Raw genomic sequence first — 23,423 nt, forward strand, 5'->3', positions numbered from 1 at the left:
TTTGGATCTACCAATAGTCTTTATAAATTTTATACATTTTGAGTTTAACTTTTTAAATATAGATTTTGGTATAATTACTAAAGAATGTGAGAATACAAACGGGTAACACTACTGTCTTGATTAAATTTATTCTTCCTGCCACCAAAAGTGGTGGCTTTGACCATATTCTCAACTTGTGTTTAATTTGTTCCAATAGGGGATTTACATTCATTGCCAGAGATTCCTCTGGATTCAAAGTAATTTGAATACCCAAATATTTAAATGAACTCACTATCTTCAACTAGGGAAATCGCTCCTCATTCCTCTGTATATCATGTATAAATGGCATTAAAAAAAAGATTTCTGCCAATTGATTTTTAATCATGAATATTTCCCAAACGTATTTATTAGTTTCATTGCTTCCGTTAGGGGTTTTGTGTGTCTCTCATATACAGTATTATATTATCCGCATAAAGACCAATGACCTCCTTCCTATTTCCCATTACTATTCCTCTGATTTCCTAAACCTCAAAGCAAGCGTCTATATTGCTGTAGCAAAAAGATTGGGAGATAGTGGACATCCCTGTCTTGTCCCTCTCTCTAAACTTATCATAGATGACATTAATCCATTCATCAAAAGAGTTGAACGTGATTGATTATAGATTATGGTTATCCATTTTTGAAATCTTTTCCCCGAAAACAAAGTGTTCCAGTGATTTCTGTAAATACAACCATTCAATAGAGTCAAATGCTCCGTCTGTATCTAAAGATTGCAGGGCACTCGACTCTGGTAAATATACCTTCATTTGTGCCATCAGTTGTGTTCTTTGTATATTAATTGACGTTGACTTTCCTGGCATAAAGACAATTTGATCGCTATGAATAATTGATAAAGTGATGTTAATAAGCCTTCCCGCTAAGCTCTTTGCCAGTATTTTATAATCACTGTTAAGCAATGAAATTGGCATATATGAGGCAGATTCACTTGGATCTTTACCTGGCTTTGATATAGCACCACCAGGGCCTCATTTATTGATTCTGGCAAAGATTCCCATGTGAAGTCTTCTGTTAACATTCTAGTTAGAACTGGTGCTAGAATATCTTTTTTTTTTTTTTTTCACAAAAAGGTGCTTTATTGAAAAAATCAAACCAAGTTACAGGTAAATAGAGAATATCTATGTATCGATTATATACCTCCAACGAAATCCCGTCGGGGCCAGCTGATTTCCCAGATGCTAATAATCTCACAGCATGCCGCACTTCCTCTTCTGAAATCTTCTTATCCATCATACTAACTTCTTTCTATGTCAACTTTTAATATTCTGTTTCATTCATATATTGCTCCATCTCCCTGCATGTGCAAGTTAGCCTTGTCCAATACATAGAAACATAATATTCATGAAAGCATTTAATTATCTCCTCCATCGCATACCCCAACTCCCCTGCTATATTTCTAACTTTGGATACTGCCAATGTTGTTGATTGTTGTTTAACCATATGAGCTAATAATTTCCTCACTTGATTTCCTTGTTCATATTTGTAAAGATTTCTGAAAAAAATTCTTCTTTTAGCATTAACTTCAGCTTGTATTGTATACAGCTGTATACAATTCCCCTTTCTTTCTTAATTGCTCCTTTATGGATCCCTTATATATTCTCTTCTCTCCGCTTGCACACATTTTTGGGCTAGTTCTTCCTTTTCTAGCCTATTAGTTTTCTTAATACAGTGGAACCTTGGTTTATGAGTACCTTGGTTTACGAGCGTTTTGAAAGACGAGCAACATTTTTTTTAAAAAACTGTCTCAATATACGAGCAGTTTTATACACTAAAAGCATGCCATCCCCTCTGTTAACGCACTCTGTCACATACCATTATGTGTCCCAGTGCTTGTACTGTGTATAAACATGCCGATTTATATTGTTTCAGAGTGTCCCTGCACTTACTGTATGTATATGTCTCCTCGTTTCTCTGCCTCTCTCTCACCTCGTCTCTCTGCTCTACCCGGCGGGAGGGGTCAATCACTCCTTCTGACGTCATCTGAGGAGGAGGGGAGGAGGAAGCCGAGGGCTGCAGTGAACAGCCAGACAAGCACTAATACAGTATAATTAGCATTTGTTATGTACAGCACGGACACAGGGACACATAATGTTTAACAGAGGAGATGGCATACTTATAATGTACAGTAATGTACTACTTTATATATAATAACAGCATATCTTTATATTACTATACGAACGAATCATCTGAGTTTCAATGCTTTCCTATGGGAAAACTTGCTTTGATATACAAGTGTTTTGGATTACAAGCAAGCTGCTGGAACTAATTATACTCGCAAACCAAGGTTCCACTGTATATGCTATTGTAGAGCTCAAAGCTCCCCTTAGGTATGCCTTAAGTGCATCCCAACAATTAGCATACATTGGTAAATCTCCATGGGCTACATTGGTAAATCTCCATGGGCTTCTCCATGGGCTTCTAGGAACATTCTCATCTGGTCCAGTATTTGATCATTAATCCCTATTTACAATAATTAATAGGAGTGTATCTTTCATTTTGGTTGTCTTTCCTCTAAGCCTACAGCCAGTTCAAATAGCAGTGGGGAATGATCTGACACTCCTCTGGTAAGGTATGTAATTGACGGCACCAATGGTAGGGTCCTATCATTACCTAGTGCCAGATATACTTACTTCTACCTTTTCCTTCTGCTGAATTATCCCAAGTTTATCTTTTACTGGATCTAATCACATATTAAAATCTCCCATACATATAACATAAGCATTTGGAAATTGTGTCATAAACATTATTGCATCTTTTACTACTAAGTGCTCAGTGTAGGAATTATAAATAAAAGGTATTGAGTACAGTTTAGTAAACACAAATACATATCGACCTTCTGGGTCACATTTAAACTGAATACTCTCCCACGCTACTGACCGATGCACCATCAGCGAGACTCCCCTTGAATATGATGTGTGATGGGAGTGGCTAGACCACTGTAGCTATGTTTTTTAAGGTCACTCATTTGTTTTTAGTCATATATGTTTCCTATAAACATATTATTTTTGCCTGCACCCTACGAATGGTTGAATATACTTTGGCCCTCTTTAGCCTCTTCTCCATTCCTCTTGCATTCCATGACAGAAAGGCACAAGAAATTACATTTGTTTAAATATATATATTTATATATATATATATATATATATATATATATATATATATATATATATATATATATATATACACACTATATTACCTAAAGTATTGGGACGCCGGCTTTATAAAGTTGGCCCACCCTTTGCAGCTATAACAGCTTCAACTCTTCTGGGAAGGCTGTCCACAAGGTTTAGGATTGTGTCTATGAGAATGTCTGACCATTTTTCCATAAGCCCATTTGTGAAGTCAGGCATTGATTTTGGAGTTCTTGGAGTTGGATTTCAATGGTGTTCTATCGGGTTGAGGTCAGGACTCTGTGCAGGCCAGTCAAGTTCCTCCACCCCAAACTCACTTATCCATGTCTTTATGGACCTTGATTTGTGCAATTGGAACAGGAATGGGCCATCCCCAAAATGTTCCTACAAAGGTGGCATGAAATTGTCCAAAATGTCTTGGTATGCTGATGCCTTAAGAGTTCCCTTCACTGGAACTAAAGAGCCAAGCCCAACCCCTGAAAAACAACCCCACACCACAATACCCCCTCCCCCAAATGATTTGGACCAGCACACAAAGCTGGGTCCATAAAGACATGGATGAGCAGGTTTAGGGTAGAGGAACTTGACTGGCCTGCCTCAACCCGATAGAACGCATTTGGGATGAATTAGAGCAGAGACTGCGAGCCAGGCCTTCTCTGTACAGTCTCCACTCCTGATTCCGCATTCTGGAAATTATTTTTGCTCCTGACCATTGCACTTTGTAATTTATCCAATCCTAACCTTTGTACACTTTATGTATCTATAAGAAGATTGGTCATGCACAACATGAGGGGGGGGGGGGAACACCCAAATTTGTGAGCCAATCAGTGAGATGTTCGCCTGCTGAGCACCCCACAATGCATTGTGCACTTCACAGTGCATTCTAGAGCCCTAACTGGATATAGCCTTGCACCTGACCTCTGGTTATGTGGAAGGCTTCCTCAGTTAGCACTGATTGGACAAAGTGATGATGACTTTCTCCAATCATGGCTCAGTACTCATAGTCCCACCCACACACTAAATAAGTAAATAAATAACACTAAATAAGTATATAAATAACATAGTCCCACACACTAAATAAGGTTACTTCCCATAGAAAGCTTTTGCAGTGTGAAGTTAGAGATGGATAGAGCAGGACTCAGTTTGCTACTAGCAAGGTAGTGTGTTCACCTATTGTGACCCTGAGTGTAGAGTGTCAGTGTAGTGTTAGTATTAGTGTGTCAGTGTAGTGTGTTAGTGTGGTGCAGTGTTTAACACAGCATTACATAACATTTAGTGCTGTAAACCTTTGTTTTTTTGTTGCTGCAATTTTTTTTATTTTTTTTTATTTTAATTTTTTTGTCCTCTGCCTGCCCCCTTTTTTAAAATGGTCAGCCATGGTTTTTTTGACTGTGACGCTGGTGTTCCCCCTTTTTTATTTTTATAGTTTTTTACATTTCTGTCAGCGTCAGTCCTCAATAACAGTGTACCAAACACCACTTTTAGTTCTATAATGTACATACATTTCACAGTTTCTATTTTATTTTGGCAAAACACCCCATCCCCCCATCATGTCTGGGAGGCCAACAAGGAGAGGCAAAAATTCCCATGCCACTATGAAGGAGCCAGAAGCATCTGTGTCCACAAGCAAAGATGGGCATGGTCTGTTTTCAGGCAGGGCACATTTGTCCCTATTTAGCAATGTTGCCCATGCTTTCCAGCCACAGCATACAGAGGAGGTGGTGAACTGGCTTACTAAACCATCCTCATCTTCTATGGCCCAAGCTGACACTAGTGCAAAGTCCACCGTAACTGCCAGAGTGAATAATTCTGCTTCCTTGTCCACAGCTACTCCTGCCATAGCCCCAGCATCATGCATGAGGAGTCAGCTGAATTATTTGAACACAGAGTCAGCCACTTTCTTCTTGAGGATGCACGGGCATGGGAATAGACCATTGGCCAGAACCTGACAAATATGCAGTTGAACTGCTGGGCTGCCCTGCATCTAGCATACTTTATGAATGGGCACTCAGTGCTGCTGAAGGTTTCGTGACAGATAAAAAAGTGTGTCTGTCTGCAGACTCCATTGACCGGATAACATTTGTCAAAATGAATCAGTTCTGGATTAGCAACAGCTATAATGTCCCTGATGCCAATGTCACTAATTAAGTGTTATTGGGATCTGGAATCTCTGCAAGACTGTCTAAGCTGCCTTGCTTTGTGGGTGTTGATTTTATCTTGAAGTAATTTGATATAGGTTTCAAAGGGCACTATTAACACCAAACAACAGTTTTTTCTGCAACTGTGTGACAGGGGCATCAAATTAAATGTTTTAAAGCAAGACAAATTCTTGCTTTCATCAAGTGTACCTCTATAGGGTTATGGTGTGAAGGCACCACGAACACCCAAAGCCCAATTTTTCTGCACCTGTTACTTCTATCCAAAGTCTGCGAAAGAGAGACAAGACTTTGTCTAAAAAAAGTTATTCTTGGCCTGAGTGTACTATAATTTGGTTTCTTTGCATAAGGCTTGCTCACTGTGGTACAGTAACTGGAGGAAAAAAAAAAGCGCCATCTGAGTGCAGCATAAAGTGTTTTTTAATGGCAGAAGAAACATAGTTACTCACACTTTAGTATAGAGTGTGCTTCTGGCTCAAATAATCAATCCTTCCTTGGCAACCCCCCTGCACCCGGAAGTCGAGAACAGGAGAAGCCGTCGGACAGTCTGCTGAGCCGTGGAGAGGCTGACACACATCAGCTGCGTCCAAGGATCGAGAGCCGCCGAGGCCACCCTGAAGTCTTCCTTCCTTCCAGGGGATTCTGACATTAGGATTGATTATTTGAGCCAGAAGCACACTCTATACTAAAGTGTGAGTAACTATGTTTCTTCTGCCTAAATAAACACTTTATGCTGCACTCAGATGGCGCTTTTTGTTTTCCTCCAGTTACTGAACAAACCCCTTCTTGCTTGAACTTATAGCAGCCAGCACCCATCTCCTATCAACACAACAATAATCATTGCATAAGTCTTGCCATACATTGATTTTGATGCACTTTTTCCTTACGAACTCATACCTGTTGCAACAGACTTGTCATGCTTATATGATCACACATGCATTAATCTATGATATTATTTGCTCTTGGCCACCCGCCCTGTCCCATCACCCACAGGGACCAGCACAAATCCTCTTTGCGCCAGTATATTTTATTTTTGTTGTCACTGTGGTGCAGAACTTTGTCATTTTCATTCAAAGAGACACCAGCATTTATTCGAAACATTTCTAATCTTGTTCTGAGTGCACTAAATTGTGACTTAATCATACAGACTGGCTCCCTAAGCCGTTGTTTACAAAATAAAGAAAGCTTAAAGGCAAAATCAATTTAAATGTCATTTTTTTCCTTTTTAAATGTAAGTTTTCCTGCAGCAGGTACTTTTCATTTTTATTCTTTCACTTTAAGCATCATTAAAATCACTGCTCCTTTAAAAATGATCTTTTATGACCAATAACTTGCATATAACCCTTTAAAATGGGGACTTTTGATTCTTCCTGTTCGGATCCCATGGACTTTAATGAGGTTTGTTGTTTGGGTCCAAACTTTTGCGATGTTTGAGAGTTCTGCCGTGAGCTAAACCAGGGGATGTTCAGGCCATCTCTACTCTCTGTTAAGCAGTAAGCTAAGCACATTTCTCTTACAATTCTCCTGTTAAGAAGGAGAACAAAAACTATATTACACTTATATTAGCACCTACCTATGAGGGTGCTACATATATTACCACATACTGTAAATATGCAACAGTAAAAAGTATTGTACACAGTTCACTTCTATAGAAAAATGATCTCAACTTAAAAGGATTTTCAAAATACAGAAACAAAATTACTAAGGTTTTAATATGAACAAGGAATTGAAATGATTAATGATTTCACTGTAAAGGTAATTATTTAAAATTTGTACATTTGTCTTGTTAAAATTTAAGTACTGTAGCTACAAGGGGTTTGAGAGGAACTGATGATGTTGACATCTGTATAGTGTCAAATTAACTTCATAAATCATATATTTTCTTGACATGCAAATGCACTTATATATGAGGACAGTTGTTTACATGTACAAAAGACATCACATTTAGTTTGAACCACTTACATAATCAATTCATATTCCTTCTTTTTTTATGTTCTTCAAACATAATACACTTTCTCTAATTTAAATGTGGCTCCTTCATTAATGTTTTACCTTCCTTGATCTGTCTCCTGATGAGCAGAAGCATACTATTTTGCTGTTTAGCCCCAATGGCTATCTGGTGAGTCGCATCTGTTAGTAAATATTTGCATGACTGAAAGATACCATGTAGGCTGTCTACAATTGCCATTAATGATGTTGAATTGCAAAATGGTTTGTGTAGCAATTATATACAGTACTATAAATCATGTATTATTATTATTATTTTTTTTTTGTGCATAATTTGTAAATATACAATATGTGTCCTGGGAGATATTCACATTTTCTCACTACAAGTTCAGACTCTGCTATGTGCTTAGTAGAGCTACATTCATTCTGTTTTACTGTTACTTTCTCAGTGCAAGTCCACTAGTTTGCTAATTGATCTCAGTGGTTATTTAGCAAGGCTACTGATTGTACAATTCAAAATAGAGATAACCCCTAGAGAGAGACTATACAACTCTGGAAATAAATTGCAGTATTTTAAATATGGAAACAGCAAGCATATAAAAATGTAAAAAAAAACATGAAAAATTATGTTTAGGTCATCATTGAGAGAATGACTCAAATATATATACTAATTGATAATAAGTTTCCCTTTACATCAGAAAGTTCATTCAACTTACCATAGGAAGAAGGCACTTGCAATCTGTTAATGACTATTTCCAGAAGTAGGTTTTTGTGCTGAGGAAAATGTAATTTACATTCCAAATTTGACACCTATGAGATATCCTAGTTGTCAGGCTATGATTACCTGAAAATAAATCTATTCCAGCTATCAGCATATATATTTTTGTGCATTTAATGGTAACTGGTTTGAATATTTGGTTCTAAAGGTGTGGAAAGCATTAGAGATTCCTTTGGAAGGATCAGTGGTTGTTCTAAAGCATGACTGCATTAGATATATGCCAAGGCGGGGGGGAGGAGCCGGGTCATGGCGCCAGAGCTGAGTGCGCGCTAGTGCAGACCTGGGAGCCGCCCGAGACATGCTACTGAATGCCTCAGACCACCCCGCACACATGGAGAACTAAAGCGGACCAAATATCCCTCTACCTGATCTCCAGCAACGCTGCCGAAGGACCCGGTGGATCGGTTGATCCCTGCTGAGAAGCAGGTGCCTCCGTTGAGCAGTGTCCGAGGGACGGAGGGACAGCTCCGGGGATGTAGATCCCGTGTAGCCACCAGGGTGCAGTAGCGAGGAAGCAGCAAGCCCGAGCCGGCCGCCCAGACCATCTGCATTCGTCCAGCCGGCACAGAGAGACTCCTCACGAGGCCCCGCACTCGGTCCGCCATCGGGGGGACAGCTCACCAGACCCGGAAACGGCTCTGGGGAAAGAGAGGGTTCCCAGCATCCGAGTAAGGAGGGAATCAACGCCTGAAGGGGGACGCAGAGGCAGCCGGATACCCGACAAAGCATGCAGCTAAGGAGCCACAAACCACACACTACATGAGGCTGAGATCGAGACCTGGAGGAGTGGTGAGAGGGTGAAAACCCCCAAATTCCTTTCCTTTCATATATGATATATATTATAAGATCTATAGACTGGGACAAGTGCCAAGGTATACCCCGGGTGAAAAAGATACTGACAGACTACCTTGTACTGCAATAGAATTACTGCTGATACCCCGGGATACTCCGGGCATACTAAGGCCCCCTCAGGAGGAGGGAGAAGGGCTTGGTAATAAGAACCCTGCTAGCGTGTTGGAAAATGTTCAATGAGCACTTGGTTTAAAGGGACGGAATGATAAAAAAAACCCCCAAACCTCCCAAGTCTCTCCGAACCGTATGTCGAATAGGAGATAATTACATGAAGGAACTCCTTGGGACCCCCCTAAAGGCCCTTCCTCACTGGAGATAAATATTATATATATATGGTGTAGAAGACTACCAGTATCTTACAGGGGCTTCCTTTGGCTTTTACTTTATTCTATAACTGAACGAGGGAAAGACTGTATGAGAATAAAGCAAACTAAAATTACTACCCAACTCGTGTCTTCAAGGGAAAAAAAAAAAAAAATAGATAAAAAGGCCAGAGGTGGCTCTACTGGAGATTATTGGTTAGGAGAAGTTGGAAATACTGGACAATTATACCCTCCCATCTTAAAGCAGTACCCCCTTTAAATATACGCCGGGCCCATCCCTGAAATATTATATCTGACCACTGTCTGGTCAGGTAGACAGTTGGCGAACTATACTGAACTCTATAGCCCCCCAGCTCTAGAACTCAAACAGAGCCTAAAAAGTAGAAATATGTCAAAAATAAAGAATAAACAGACAAAAGATGGGGCGGAGAAACCCGCAAAAATAACAGCTAGCCCCGGAACCATCAGAAAGTATATGACTCAGGATGGGAAGGGACAAAATGAAGCAGCGGATTGTCAACCAGCTGTAAAATCAAAACAAAATAATGAGGGGAAAACAAAGACAAAAGGCACAAAAAACTCGGAGTTACCGGGAGAGGAGACCTTGGACTCTTCTAGGGAAAGTACACAAATTATGGGAGACTATGTATCAGGAAAGGAAGAAGAACAGAGGAGAAAAGATCAGCCACCGACAAAATCTGAAATGATAGAAATGTTCACAAATTTGGAAAAATCAATCAAATCGGAAATGGCTAACCTATATAGGGATTTAGGACATACTCTGGCTAGAGTGGAAGAAATAGAAACGAAAATAAACTCCCATGGGAGGAAGTTAAAAAATTTAAAAGATCAAATGAAAAGAACGCAGCTTGAACAGAGGAACATGGCTTATAAGATGGAAGACCAAGAAAATAGAAACAGAAGGAAAAACTTGCGGATTAGGGGCCTACCGGAAAAGGGCAGAGAGGAAAAACTAGAGGAAATGCTTGAAATCATCTTCAATCCCCTCCTAGGAAAGGAAATGGCTGACAAAATAGAATTTGAAAGAGTCCACAGAATACGAAAACCTCAGAACGCTCCAAAAGATAAACCAAGAGATGTAATAGCGAGATTTCATAAATACGATGTAAGAGCTAAAATCTGGGAAAAGATGAGAGACAGACCAATAATGAGATATGAAGATGCAGATATACAGATTTTCCCGGATTTATCTCAGGATACAATCAATAGAAAACGTATTTTGAAACCAGTGGTAGATATTTTGAGGAAGCAAAATATACAATATTTCTGGAGCCACCCGCCAGGCCTAGGAGCACGGAAAGATGGAAAAACGGCCCTGCTAAGGTTTCCAGAAGAGACCCTGACCTTTTGTGAAATTTTGAAAGTACCAGTAGTGGAGATTCCAGGATGGACTCTTCAAGAGTCCCTAGATGAGGACTCAGAAGACGAAAACGAGTGGCAAGAAGAGATTAAGAAGAAAAAGAAGAGCAAAGGGAAAAGTTAAAAACTGTTTTGAGAAACGGGGAGGTTATGGGGAAATTGGGATAAGGACGGAGGGGTTTTGAGAGGATAGGAGGTAGGGAGGTGGATAAGGGGCATTATAAAAGAGTTTCAAGAGGGCGGCCCCATGGGGGCACTAGGGTGTACTTCACCCTCAAATCCCAAAATAGGGGGGAGAGGAAGTGATGGCGAGCACGGGCCGAGCTCAACCCCGGGGAAATGTCGATGGAAGGGGAGGAGAGATAAATCGACTAACCTAGTTAGGAGGCAAGGAGGAACTAGGTACCCTTGGAGGCGAAGATGGCCAGGGGGGAGGGGGGAGGGAGGAGGGAGGAATGGGTGGGTGGGAGAGGGAAGGGGGGGGTTTAGAAACAGGGAAAAAGAAAAGGACGACACAAAAATAGATTGTTTGAATATGCCATGCACCCCTAGCTCATATAGAAAACAAAAACCCACATATAAGAAGGAGAGCCCGAACTTTCGAGAACACCAGCCTTATAAATCCAGATGTGATGAAAAGAAAAAAAGGTATAGAACCAAAAATTTGGGAAAATAGGAAAACCAAGACAAAGGGATGGATGAGGTAAACATTATATCATATAACATACGGGGAATGAATTCACCGGTGAAGAGATAGAGAATTATGAGAGAAATTAATTATCTGAATGCAGATGTCATATTCTTACAAGAGACTCATATTACACATGATACAAATATTAGATTCTACTCACAAAAACACCCAATATGGTATTACGCAGATTCATCTAAGAAAAAATCTAGGGGAGTAGCAATTGGCTTTGCTAGAGGGACAAGATTCATACTGGAGGAAAGGCTGGTGGACCCGGAGGGAAGGTTCCTCTTCCTGAAAGGAAAACTAAACGAAGAAGATGTTACTCTAGCCAACTTATATAGTCCAAACGAGGGACAAGTACCCTTTCTGGGTAAAATCCTGGGGAAATTGACAAACTTTAGGAAAGGAGGAGTGATCATGGCAGGAGATCTCAACCTGAGCTTAGACCCAAAGATTGATAATGCAGCAAGGCACCAAAGAATTTCGATCCATCAGAATAAAGCGATCACGAAAAAATTATTTCAAAATCAATTAGCAGATATATGGAGAATCTTACACCCAAAAGAAAGAGACTACACTTATTACTCAAATATACATGGGACATACTCAAGAATCGATTACTTTTTGGTGGAACATAGATGGATTGACAAAGTAATAGAGGCGAAGGTTGGGATCAGAACATGGTCAGATCACTCCCCCATTACATTAAAAATAAGAATGGGCAAAAAACAACCCAAAATGAATGTATGGAAAATCAATGAAGACTTAATCAAGGATAAAATATGGGGGAAAGAAATTGAGAAAGAATTGGAATTCTACTTCCAAAATAATGATATAGATGAGACTCCTAAGAACATCATATGGGAGGCACAAAAAGCCTATATGCGGGGGATACTAATAGCTAAGGGAGTGCAAAGGAAGAGAGAAAGAACCCAAAATAAAGATAGACTGATGAGAGAGGTATATGATCTGGAACAAAAACAAAAAAAAATAATAAAAAATAAAGAGGAGTCCAACACCCTGTTGGAGGGTAAAAAAGAAGAATTAAAAGAATTATTAGAACAGGAAATTAGACAAGACTTTAATAGGGTGACCAGAGAGAAATATGTGGAAGGAAATAAAATTGGAAAAAATTTGGCAAGAATTACTAAGAAAAAAAAAGCAAGAAATTATATAGACAAGATCAAAAATAAAGAAGGGGAATTAGTCCATTCAGTTACTGAAATAGCTCGGGAGTTCCAAAAATACTATAGCAACCTCTATGCGGTAAAAGGAGAAGGGAAGCAAGACGATAGAGGGAATAGAGAAGAGAAGATTAAAATATACCTAGAAAACGCAAAAATGCAAAAAATAGATGAGGAAAAACTAAAATCACTGGAGGCTCCAATTACAAATGCGGAGATACTCAGAGCAATAAAAGAAACGCCCACGGGTAAAAGTCCTGGACCAGATGGATATACCATCGGGTACTATAAACAATTTAAAGACCTACTTGTCCCAAGGCTTGAAAAGTATATGAATGGATTAGGGACCAAATTCAATATGAGTAAGGAAGCCCTCCTAGCATCTATTACAGTCATTTTAAAAGAAGATAAAGACCAAACGCTATGTTCTAGTTATAGACCGATATCTCTCCTAAACGTAGATACCAAATTATTTACAAAAATATTAGCTACAAGAATGAAAAGCCTCATGAATGAATGGATTCATAGCGACCAGGTAGGCTTTATACCCGGAAGACAAGGCAAGGACAACAGCATCAGAACAATCCTCCTGACAAAACAAATGCTTAAAAATAAGACCCCAAATATGATCCTGTCGATCGATGCTGAGAAAGCATTCGACCGGGTCAATTGGGAGTTCTTAATGAGAACATTAGAGGAATTAGGACTGGGACCGAGGATGATGGCATGGATAAAGATATTATATAACCAACCCTCTGCAAGAATAAAAGTAAATGGGATACTATTGGAACCTTTTGAGATGCACAACGGAACGAGACAGGGATGTCCCCTGTCTCCAATGTTGTTCGTGATCTCATTGGAACCACTATTAGCCACTATAAGAGGATGTACTGATATCAAAGGGATAAAAGTGGGAGAGGTGGAACATAAGGTCGCGGCTTTTGCAGACGACCTCCTGTTCTACGCCTCCAACCCCAGAATAACCTTGCCAAATTTAATAAAGAACTTGAAACACTATGGAGAACTCTCTAATTTTAAAATCAACCAAACAAAATCAGAGATATTAAGTATAAAGATGGACAAACAGGAAAGGAATAGGATGGAAAAAGAATTCCCTTTTCTGTGGAGAAAAGGTGAATTAAAATATTTAGGAGTTAAACTAACCCCCCACCCAGAAAAGCTATATAAAATAAATTTTTTGCCCTTACTAAATGAAATTAAAACAGAAATAAATAGTCTAATACTGAGAGCTATATCATGGATAGGAAGAGTTAACATTATAAAGATGGCAATCCTTCCCAAAATAACATACAAATTCCAGATGTTACCAATACAGATTCCTCAGGCATTTTTCAAAACATTAAAAGCACTAATAACCAAGTTTGTATGGAAAAAAAAAAAAACAAGAATAAAGTACACAACACTGAGTAAAAGTAAAGAAGAAGGGGGCTTAGCACTACCGGATCTTAAAAAATATTACCAGGCATCAATTCTTACACGGGTGTTGGAATGGGGAAAAAAAGAAAGTGGAAAAAAATGGGTTAAAATGGAAAACATAATGAGTGACACAGATTTAGGTAAAATGATTTGGATTCCACCAAAATATAGAAAGCTAAACAACAATACACACATAAACACTAGTCAAAAATGGAAATACAACTCACCACTAATACCACTGAAAGACACAAAATATTTCTCACCAGGGGAGGGAAAGGAATATGGAAAATGGATGGGAGAAGGGGACGTAAGGTTAAAGGACATTATGACACAGGGAAAAATAAATACGTTTATAGATTTGAAAAAGAGGGGAGACTGGAACCTCACCGAATGGAGATACCGCCAGCTAAAACACTTCGTGGACTCCCTTCCTCAGCCGATTAGAGGGATAAAAGAACTATTGCCGATGGAACAGATATGTGTATCGGAGAAAATGCGTAACAACGTCTCTAATATTTATAAAATTCTTAATGAGGGGGAGAGGCTGGCGGTACCTCCATTCGCAGAAAAGTGGGAAAAAGAACTGGGTGCACATAGCCAAGGGTTCCAATGGGAAAAAAGTCTGAAACTGATCCACAGCTCCGCCATTGACATGAGTACGGCAGAAACTAATTATAAACTGGTCTCCCGATGGTATAATACCCCAGACAAAGTTGGGAATTACCATGGAGAGAACTCAAAAAATTGCTGGAGGGGCTGTCAAGAAATCGGTACAATGACTCACATTTGGTGGAAATGCCCAAAAATTAGAAAATATTGGCAGGATGTATTAGCTACAATTAAAAAAATTACCAATATAGAAATAATGGAAGATCCTTGGGTCTGCCTATTCCATGGGACCCAACTATCAATAAAACAATATAAAAAATCACTGATTCCACATCTCTTAAACGCAGCAAAAAGTTTAATCCCCAGAAATTGGAATGAGATAGAACCTCCATCACATAAAGAATGGCTTATGCGAGTAGAAAAAACTAGAAAGTTGGAATATTTAAAAGTGTGAGGAGAAGAACGATACGAGAACAGGATTGAAATTTGGGAGACATGGCAAAAGTTTAAAGAAAGTTGGAAAGGTCGTTAGATACAAGATAGAGAAGGAAATGGGGTAGGGGGATTTGGGTGGGGGGGTGGGGGTAGGGGAGTCCGAGAGGGGATAAAATGTTTACTTCATGTGAAAAAGGAAATGATTTGTACCACATTTTTACCTTTGTATTTGTAAAACTTTAATAAAGAAATATAAAAAAAAAAAAAAAGATATATGCCAAGGCAGCTTGGCATTACTGATCAAATATGCCCATATTTGGACAATGACATCACCAGGGAGATCCCATCCCTTTGCCTACATTTGCACTCTACATGGTAGAGCCTGGGAGCTGTCATTTGTGGCAAGTGTCCAGACTTTGGGCTAGTGCCAAATCAAAGAACTAGAAGGAGAGGGGATACCACGTCCTATCACTAAAATACTTTCTCGGTACCAAATAGACACATATAGTAATTTATTCCAAAATATACATTTTATTACACAAATCAAGTTAAAAATCAAAATGATATTATTAAAAGATCAGCCTCTACAATCATGGAGAGCATTTCCCTTTTCAACTATACAGGCAGAGATCCAATACCCCAATCCCTGGTTAAGGTACAATACAAGCAAACTCCAACCATATTATGATCCTCTACATGTTTAATGGTGTGAGCAGCTTCTTCAGGAGGCAGAGATGGAGGTTTAGTTTTTTTTTTTTTTTTTTTAATACAGGAATCACATGTGGCATAAAAATAAATTCTGCAAGGTGAACAATGAAAAATCACAATGGACATCCATCAAAAGGTACAACAATGAACACACAGAAGTCAACAATTAATATAAAATGTGCAGATGAGAGCAAAAAAAGCCTCCCAGGGTAACATATCAGGGACAAGAAGGAAGTATCCCCAACTCATGGAAGGAACTACCTAGTCACGGGGAAATTATTTTCCAAGAATTTTATTAGAATTTTCATCGAATTTCGAAGGTTTACAAATAGAGCACTAACATCACTCACATACCAAGGTACATCCACAAAAAAAGGGAGAGATAATGGATAACAGATAACCAATATTAGAAGAAGGAAAGTGTAGTCAACATGATACAGGATGTTCAACAAAAATGTATATATTTCACATGATATACATCTTACTTAAATGGTACGTAATACATAACTGAATGTGTTGGAGGTTTAGTTTAATAGTTGATCCAAACAGATATAACAAACAATTAGTAATAATAAAAACAACAATATCATACACAAAACAGTAAATTAGTAAATGCCAGACTGAGCCATAAGGCTTACCTACTGTTTGAATGGTAGGAACCCCCACAGGAATTGAAAGTGGAACCTGGGCAAGATCCCTCCCCGGCAGCAGACATGAGAGCAGATCAGTGCAGGTGACAAAAATATGTATTCAGAATTTCGAACAATAATTAAAATAGAGCACATCCAATAAGCATACATATAGGGTAAAGTACTAACCAATAAACCAAAAAGGAGAGGGGGAACAAAAGCATATACATGTGTATAAAATGTCCTCCAAGCACCGAAAAGCAGTTCACTCACAGGGTCCAATTAAAGGCAGCATGTCAAATTCCTATTGAAGAAAAACAAGGAACTAAAATAACAATGGCAATATAATATAACCAAGTACTATCATACCAGAATAAAAAATAAACTTTAAATCCTCAAAAATCAAAATAAAAGAGGGATGCTGCATGATGTCAGGTGCCTTAAACAAGAGAGGAAGTCCCCTCCCTTTAAATCTGGCTTCTCCGGCTCAACACACCACTGTCAGCCAATCATGGTTAAGTAAGTAGGGCACATTTAAACAGCAGAAAAACCCTGCATGTAAGATAAATTACTAACTGATGAATCAAGGCTTGTTCATTCCCACTAAAAAGAAAGGGAAAGCAAAAAAGTAATATATATATATATATATATATATATATATATATATATATATATATATATATATATCTACAAAAAGGAACGGTTGAAGGAATCCAAAGCCAGATTGGGAAAAGCAGAGTCAATAAATGCACACCAGCGTTTACAGAATCGTTTGTATGATGAGGGGTGGTTGAAATCCGTGTATATCTTTTCTCTGTGGATTCATTTGAGGAGGTCTTCCTTAACTTGAGGAATAGAAGGGCAGGGTAGGGAGGTCCAGTTTGGTAAAATAACTCTCCGGGCAGTAAGTAGGCATAAGAGAATCCAATCCTTGTGGTTGATGTGGAACAATGATTTTTAAAGCAATGAGGGCATATAATAGCTGGTGAGAGGGGCAGATTAATGCTATACATATAATCCTGAAAACATCACAGTTCTTATCTCAAGAGCTCTGAGTAAAGTTAAAACCAGTGGGCTGTCTCCTGAGAGTATTTATTTAAATGTTGAAATATCTTGATGAGTGGATGTCAGTTCGGAGGTGTGGGCATTTCAATACAGACTACAGACGTGCGATGCTGAGCCTCCATTAGTTAAAGAACAGAAATCCAAGGAATTAAAGGGGTTAGTCGGGAACAGCAAAGCTGGGGAGGAAAAGACTAAATAATGTTGGACGTGCTTCAGCAAGGAAATAAAACAGGCTCTATCTTACTTGCTGCAGCCCCCAAATCAATGCAAACAATTCAAGTTCAAGTTAGTGCAGGATCTCTACATGCTAGATATTATTGGCAATAATAAAACATTATTAATTAGTGGGTAGCTCCTCTTCCATACATGTGTGGATTGGCGATGGCCATTTACGATTTCTGAATGTTTTTTACAGCAATACATACTGTACAGTATAATCAAGCACTAAATCATTACTATTGTATGGTATTATAAATAGGTGTATAGACAGTTCAAGACTCTAAGCATTCACATCATGAACATGTATACACTAGCAGCGCATCAGGACCTAATGAGGCCTAGGTATCGGCCAAAACAAGCTAACCTACATCAAAACATCAATGCAATAGTCCTTGGTATAATAAGGTGAGTCCCTCTTCAGTGCTTGATATATACAAGATGATGTGCACCTTCACCGCACCTCTGTGAGCCCCCTTTGTAGTACTCACGTACCCTCAAAATATGTATACAGCGCCTTTATAATGAATGCTCCAGCAAGGCTCCCAGGACCAGTCCACTTATATGATTACCGACGTGATAACAATGGTCCCTTCACGCCCTATTACCGACTCTGGGCTTACAAGGGGTTAAATGCCATTAAGATAAGAAGAGACAATGCCATTTGTAATTGGTGGATCGCTATTTTGTATTTTGGGTATGTCTGTATCAACCCCCCAGTGCTGATTGCAGTATTCCCTTGCTAGTTTCTGGTGTCACAGCCGGCCGGGGAGAGTGCACCGCCCACATGGGAGGATGTTAAAAGGAGGTGATCTTGCTGCGTGCCCACGCCCCTTGTTGAAGTCTTTTGATGACGAAACGCATTAGAGCGTGAGCACGCGGTCACCTTGGCAATCCGGAGTATCTGATGTCACACCCAGGAATCCGTGAGCTGGTACCGAGCTTTGGACATTACGAGCGACATAAGCGGTGTCAGAGCGTGCAGCAGTGAAGGTGCCTGATTTCACAAACGCTGTGAAAAATGCCCAAAAAAACGCCTGCAACAACACACCTGGGCGTTTTTGTTGCAGGCGTTTATTGTACATTTTTTGGGCGTCTTTGGAGGCAGGCATGACATCTGAACTTTTGTATAGGGGTATATATACACACACACATATATGTATACATACACATACACACATATAGGTGTGATAGGAGCGGAGCCACATCCCTGCAAATTATTTCATTAGCGCAGGCATAGGGTTCTGCTACTTTCACACCTATATGTGTGTATGTGTATATATACATATATGTGTGTGTGTGTATATATACCCCTATACAGAAGTTCAGATGTTATGCCTGCCTCCAAAGACGCCAAAAAAATTCCCAAACAAACGCCTGCAACAAAAACGCCCAGGTGTGTTGTTGCAGGCGTTTTTTTGGGCATTTTTTGGGCGTCTTTGGAGGCAGGCATAACATCTGAAATTCTGTATAGGGGTATATATACACACACATATATGTATATATACACATACACACATATAGGTGTGATAGGAGCAGAGCCACATCCCTGCAAATAATTTCATTAGCGCAGGCATAGGGTTCCACTACTTTCACACCTATTTGTGTGTATGTGTATATATACATATATGTGTGTGTGTTTATATACCCCTACACAGAAGTTCAGATGTCATGCCTGCCTCCAAAGACGTCCACAAAAAAGCCCAATAAACGCCTGCAACAAAAACGGCCAGGTGTGAAAGTAGCGGAGCCCTATCCCTGCTCTACTGCAATTCTAAGACAAACTATCTTTTTTCTATGGCGGTCACCCTGACATGGAAGAGTTTGGTCACCCTGCCATAGCAGTCAGAGTCAGTTCACCCTACACTACACTACGGTCACCCTGACACTTAACACTTTCCCTACAGAAACTAGATTATTGAATCTAACTATAGTGGAAAATAGTACCCTAACTACACTAGATATCCCTTTCCTCACACTAATAATTGCTAAATGACACTTTTGAAGCAGGAGTAACAGAACTGCTTCCACTCTGTTCCACAGCACTGTATTACAGTGCTAGAGATTTGGCAGGGCTATGTTATATACTGGGGGGCATATTCACTACTGATTGGCCTCTGGACCCCCTAGTCACTCCAATCACATTCCTAGCATCCTTCTGCCCCCTCAATTGGCTTTTACTAATGTTTCTGGTCCAATCACGGGCTTTTAAAGCCCAGTTCCTGTCCCATTCCTGTGCATTTTGGTCGGTTCTGGTTGCTGAATTCCGAACTTTTTCCGCAAAAAGTTCGGAATTCGGCCGAATTTCGAACAGTCAATGTTCGGGTCGAACCGATGGTCGACCCGAACCATTCGATCATCCCTAGTTACTTCTCTCTGATAGTAGCAATATAATTTCTATTCCCATAAGCGCTGAGTGAGTAAGTTATAGGGGTCTTTGACCTTTTTTCCTACTCCCATTTTATTGTATGGCATTAGTCTTACATGAAAACCTAAAAAAGCAAATTACTTTGGCACTTATCTATCTTTGTAAAATGTCAGTCGATATGCCAAAAATGAATTTAAAGTGCTCATTTTTGTAAATATGAAACATTTTCTGTACACAATTTGTACAGTAATAATTGCTCTTTATTCATGAAAACAAAAAACATCAAGTGGTGTTTTGAAATACAAATTACATTGGTTTGACAGCCTTATAAGCATATATTTAGTAGAAAATTCATGACTGTTCTTCAAAATGAATGAGAAGTGCATGCTGGAGCTAAAATCTTATCTGAAATGACTTTGCATTATTAATTGGGCAGACAGCATGTAGCTAGAAACACATCTAGCGGGATCATGTTTCCTGATTGACTTTATTGTTCTGTGTCTACATAACACTGACAATTACAAGGAATATAAAGACAAAGGTTGAATTACATGACAGTGAAAATACTGCTTGTGTTGTGACCTGGTTATCATAAAAATTAACTTTGTCTTTGATATAGCTATAAATTATACAAGACAGGGGTTATAGCTTTTCTGATTGTACAAAGGCTGCTATTTTATTTTAATTTAGATATGCCCAAAAGATTTCTTTTCTTAAAGCACAATGCATCCTTTCATTTAAAACTGATCTCCATGCATCTATAGGGAGCAAATAATGGTATGAATAAAAAGTGTTGCACTAAGGTTCAGGTTTCTAAATATACATATATATACAGTGCCTTGCGAAAGTATTCGGCCCCCTTGAACTTTTCGGCCTTTTGCCACATTTCAGGCTTCAAACATAAAGATATAAAACTGTAATTTTTTTGTGAAGAATCAACAAGTGGGACACAATCATGAAGTGGAACGAAATGTATTGGATATTTCAAACTTTTTTAACAAATAAAAAACTGAAACATTGGGCGTGCAAAATTATTCAGCCCCCTTAAGTTAATACTTTGTAGCGCCACCTTTTGCTGCGATTACAGCTGTAAGTCGCTTTGGGTATGTCTCTATCAGTTTTGCACATCATGAGAGTGAAATTTTTGCCCATCCCTCCTTGCAAAACAGCTTGAGCTCAGTGAGGTTGGATGGAGAGCGTTTGTGAACAGCAGTTTTCAGTTCTTTCCACAGATTCTCGATTGGATTCAGGTCCGCACTTTTACTTGGCCATTCTAACACCTGGATATGTTTATTTGTGAACCATTCCATTGTAGATTTTGCTTTATGTTTTGGATCATTGTCTTGTTGGAAAACAAATCTCCGTCCCAGTCTCAGGTCTTTTGCAGACTCCATCAGGTTTTCTTCCACAATGGTCCTGTATTTGTCTCCATCCATCTTCCCATCAATTTTAACCATCTCTCCTGTCCCTGCCGAAGAAAAGCAGGCCCAAACCATGATGCTGCCACCACCCTGTTTGACAGTGGGGATGGTGTGTTCAGGGTGATGAGCTGTGTTTCTTTTACGCCAAATATAACTTTTGCATTATTGCCATTGATTTCATCTGACCAGAGCACCTTCTTCCACATGTTTGGTGTGTCTCCCAGGTGGCTTGTGGCAAACCTTAAACAACACTTTTTATGGATATCTTTAAGAAATGGCTTTCTTCTTGCCACTCTTCCATAAAGGCCAGATTTGTGCAGTATACGACTGATTGTTGTCCTATGGACAGAGTCTCCCACCTCAGCTGTAGATCTTTACAGTTCATCCAGAGTGATCATGGGCCTCTTGCCTGCATCTCTGATCAGTCTTCTCCTTGTATGAGCTGAAAGTTGGTAATATTCTCGGAAAGGCACTTTTTAATCTGCTTCATGTTTTCATCAACAGCCTTCGTTTTCTCCATTTGGTGGTGTTTGCTTTTTTCTCCAAGCTTTATATCACTTGACTTCTTCACCAGACTCTCAGCCCGAACTGAGAGATCATCACTTTTCTTACACAGCTCCTTTGCCTGCTGAAGTTCTAATGATACATTTTCCAGTATTCCAAAGTTCAAGGGTCGTTCAAGTGTAGGTCCTATCTGCTTCAAATGATGGGCAATGGACTCTTTTCCATTTTCTATGGTCTCCCAATTATGGATTGTGTCCTTTAATTCTTCTTCTTGTTGCACCAATGCTGTCTCTACATTTTCCATTTCAGCTTCCATCTTCATCAACTCCTCTTGGACATCTCTGGTAAATCCCTTTTCAGTCTGTATCTGTTTGGCACGAGTGATCTGGAGCTGAACATCCTGTTTCTTTGAACGTGTTTCTTTATATTTTTCTCATAATGAAGAAGTAGCTCCTGGGCCTCCTCAAGGCTTTCTGTGTTCAAGATCGTCTCAGCTTGTGATTGAATATCCTCAGAGCTTGTCACTAACTCACTGAGTTTATTCTTTACTGCCTCCTTGCACTCTACACAATCTCCAACAGTGCTTAAAATCTTCTCAGTCCGAAAAGTCGGTATGTTACTGGCCTGACTCCCAGCCTCGGTCTGCTGTGTCTGAAGCTGTTTCACGATGGCCTACATTTGCTGCTGGTGTCTCTGTTCCAGGCCTGCAATGCTCTCTTGGTGAGCCTGTTGTTGAGCTGCAAGGCTCCGCTTAAAATCAGCATTTGCCTGCTGTTGATTTGCATTTGCCTGCTGTTGATTTGCATTTGCTATAACCAGTTGTTTCAGTTTCTCCTCCATTTTGGGTTTACTTTAACTGCCCGCATCCTCCACCATGTGTAAGGGGTTAGCTCGGTAGTGGGTGTGGGTGACCCCTTCGGGGGGTTCGTTACACAGAGAGACAGCCGAGGAGTGGTTGAAAACACCGGTCTATGGTTTATTCTTCCAATTTGCTGGAAACAAGTGCAAGCATCCAAACAGCATAAATCAAACAAACATAAAATAAACCCTGGCCACTTGGGGTGTCTACCTTCACAACACAGGAACCTACCTATGGAGTCTGGATAACTTATAGAGGCCTTAATTGCCTCATTCTAAATAGCTGAAGCTTTCCACCATCCTTAAACCTTTCTGGCTACCTCTGCAGCCGACACCTGATAGTAATTGGTGAATTGTCTAAACAAGGCAGAAATGTATCTCCCATCTGTGACAACACCCACAGATTTACCTGACTTCCTGTCACAATATACAGTGCCTTGCGAAAGTATTCGGCCCCCTTGAACTTTTCGACCTTTTGAAACATTTCAGGCTTCAAACATAAAGATATAAAACTGTAATTTTTTTGTGAAGAATCAACAAGTGGGACACAATCATGAAGTGGAACGAAATTTATTGGATATTTCAAACTTTGTTAACAAATAAAAAACTGAAAAATTGGGCGTGCAAAATGATTCAGCCCCTTTACTTTCAGTGCAGCAAACTCTCTCCAGAAGTTCAGTGAGGATCTCTGAATG

Source organism: Pelophylax lessonae (genome assembly GCF_965119305.1).
Source record: "Pelophylax lessonae genome assembly, chromosome: 2".
Lineage (NCBI taxonomy): Eukaryota > Metazoa > Chordata > Amphibia > Anura > Ranidae > Pelophylax > Pelophylax lessonae.